The following is a 3,507-nucleotide window of genomic DNA, read 5'->3' on the forward strand; positions in this document are numbered from 1 at the left end:
AAAAGAGCAAGACTGGACCAGCCCCAGAGTGGAAGCCATTTCAAACCTCTGCTTGTGTCAAGTCTATTAATTCCTCATTTTTCTAAGCAAGTTTTTGCGACTGAGTTCAGAGTCAAGGGACGAGGTATTCACCCTGGCCATCATGGAGGATACAGCAATATTGCCTGTCAAAGGCTGTAAATACAGTGGGGATTAAAGAATTGCAGGAAATTTGAGGAATTGCAGGAAAAAGGATCAACTGGACTACCCCAGTCCACCCTCTTGGCTACAATTATTCATTTTTCTCCAATATACAAATATGCTCATTCCATTTGATCATCCCCCAGTCTCATTCAATTACAGTATTAGGCTTGAATTCCAGGATCTTCTGATCTACATCTTGTTTGGTTATGGCTCCTTTTCATCTAGAAAACAAGGAATTAAAAAGGAAAGTTATCTACATGTCAAAGATGTAGTATACAGGATTGAAACAAGACGGGATAGCAATAACAAACAGTCCCATTGAAAGAGGGGAAGAAGAGGAAACATACAGCAATTCTGGTTTGTAGAAATTCTCAACTGACACATGGAAGATATTTTCATGCCCCTGTCCTTTGAAGTAGAGCATGTATGTTGATTAGGTCCCCGTTGTGCTTTCCAGTCCATTCTCATGGCTGTTGGCTTTGCCTTCTGGGATGTCCATCTTTCCCCATCACTATTTTTGAATAGCTTTGAAGATGGCATTGAAAAATATGCTGTTTAAGTAATGTTTTCAGCCTGCTTCTTGATGGTAGAAGGTTGGAGTCCAGAGACCTTTTTACATTTTAAATTCCAGACTGGCAGAAATTTTACAATAGGGCTGACTGAAAAACATTTTGCATTTTCTATTTATTTGATCATAATATATTCCATGAGCCAAAAGTCATATCCGCACATCTTGTCAGCACTTACTTTTCTCTGTATAGATTAATTGTGCCACTTTAGGCATGTCAGGTTCCTGTTGGAAAACACTTAAGATTCAGCAAATCCCACAATTCTTGAGCTTTCTATGTCTTCTCTTAATTCTCTTTCCTAACTGGATAGTTCCTTTGGAAGTCAACCCTTTCTTTTAGTACCATATAATATACGGCTAAAAGTAATCATTTAATGCTTTCAACATTTTGTCTCATGATCCTTTCACCTAGATACAGAAGTTCATTTCATTCATTTTTCTGCCTTCATTCATTCTCTGTCTTCCAAGTTATCTTGAAAACAGATTTACAAATATTTCACTAGTGCCTAACATGAGACACCATTTTTACAGCCTCCTCTATCAGTTTTCTCAAAATCAGTGCCACATATTTAGGTTCTTGTTGCCATGACTGCCCACTTTTCTTTTTATCTTATTCATTTATTAATATATATATATTTTTAAATTTTTTGTTTATTGCAGTAACATTGGTTTATAAGATTGTATAAATTTCAGGTGTACATCATTATACTTCTATTTCTGCATAGATTACATCATGTTCACCACCCAAATACTAATTGCAACCCATCTCCCCACACATGTGCTGAATTATCTCTTTTGCCCTCCTCCCTCCCCGCTTCCCCTCTGGTAACCACCAATCCAATCTCTGTCTCTATATGTTTTTTTGTTGTTGTTATTATCTACTAGTTAATAAGTGAAATCATATGATATTTGACCTTCTCCCTCTGACTTATTTCACTTTGCATAATACCCTCAATGTCCATCCATGTTGTCGCAAATGGCTGGATTTCATTGTTTCTTATGGCTGAGTAGTATTCCATTGTGTATATATACCACATCTTCTTTATCCATTCGTCCCTTGATGGGCACTTAGGTTGCTTCCAAGTCTTGTCAATTGTGAATAACGCTGCAGTGAACACAGGGGTGCATGTATCTTTACGCATTGGTGTTTTCATGTTCTTTGGATAAATACCCAGCAGTGGAATAGCTGGATCATATGGTAGTTCTATCCTTAATTTTTTGAGGAAACTCCATACTGTTTTCCATAGTGGCTGCACCAGTTTGCACTCCCACAAGCAGTGTATGAGAGTTCCCTTCTCTCCACATCCTCTCCAACACGTGCCGTTTCCCGCCTTGTTAATTATAGCCATTCTGACAGGCATGAGATGATATCTCACTGTAGTTTTGATTTGCATTTCCCTGATAGTTAATGATGTTGAAGATCTTTTCATGTGCCTGTTGGCCATCTGTATATCTTCTTTGGAGAAATGTCTGTTCAAGTCTTTTGCCCATTTTTTAATTGTGTTGTTAGTTTTTTTTTTGTTGAGATGCATGCGCTCTTTATATATTTTGGAGATTAAGCCCTTATCAGAAGTATGGTTTGCAAATACCTTCTCCCCATTGTTAGGTTGTCTTTTTGTTTTGTTGATGGTTTCCTCTTCGTGTGCAGAAGCTTTTTAGTTTGATGTAGTCCCATTTGTTTATTTTAATATTGTTTCTCTTGCCCTGTCAGACACGGTGCTTGAAAATATGTTGCTAAGACCAATGTTGAAGAGTGTACTGCCTATGTTTTCTTCTAGAAGTTTCATAGTTTCAGGTCTTACATTCAAGTCTTTAATCCATTTTGAGTTAATTTTTGTGTATGGTGTAAGGTAAGGGTCTACTTTCACTTTTTTGTATGTGGCTGTCCAATTTTCCCAACACCATTTGTTGAAGAGTTTTTCTTTTCTCCATTGTTATGTTCTTGGCTCCTTTGTCGAAGATTAGCTGTCCATAGATGTGTGGGTTTATTTCTGGGCTTTTGATCTATTCCATTGATCTGTGTGTCTGTTTTTTGTGCCAGTACCATGCTGTTTTGGTTACTATAGCTTTGTAGTATATTTTGAAATCAGGGCGTGTGATACCTCCAGCTTTCTTCTTTTTTCTCAGGATTCCTTTAGCTATTCGAGGTCTTTTGTTGTTCCATATAAATTTTAGGATTCTTTGTTTTATTTCTGTGAAAAATGTTGTTGGAACTTTATTTTTTTATTTTTTGTGAGGAAGATCAGCCCTGAGCTAACATCCATGCTAATCCTCCTCCTTTTTTGCTGAGGAAGACCGGCTCTGAGCTAACATCTATTGCCAATCCTCCTCTTTATTTTTTTCCCCAAAGCCCCAGTAGATAGTTGTATGTTATAGTTGCACATCCTTCTAGTTGCTGTATGCGGGATGCAGCCTCAGCATGGCCAGAGAAGCCGTGCGTCCGTGCGCGCCCGGGACCGAACCCAGGCTGCCAGTAACGGAGCGCGCACACTTAACTGCTAAGCCACGGGGTCAGCCCCTGCTCTTGATATTTCTTTCTTGACTTAATTGGTTTAGGATCTTCTAGGAAAGACTTAGGATCGTATTTCCAGATTTCTGTACTCTTCTTTGGTTTTCCTTCAAGTGAGAATATCTACATGTAAGCCCCTGTACCATGAATAGTACTGGCAAGCTTTCAATCTCTCTGTTGTGAGTGGAGATTCAGGAAAGCTCATATTTTGATCCAAATGAGCTAAGCATTAGGGCAAAAAGAAAAC

This window comes from Ceratotherium simum, chromosome 17 (genome assembly GCF_057802395.1).
Source record: "Ceratotherium simum simum isolate JZ-2026a chromosome 17, ASM5780239v1, whole genome shotgun sequence".
NCBI lineage: Eukaryota > Metazoa > Chordata > Mammalia > Perissodactyla > Rhinocerotidae > Ceratotherium > Ceratotherium simum.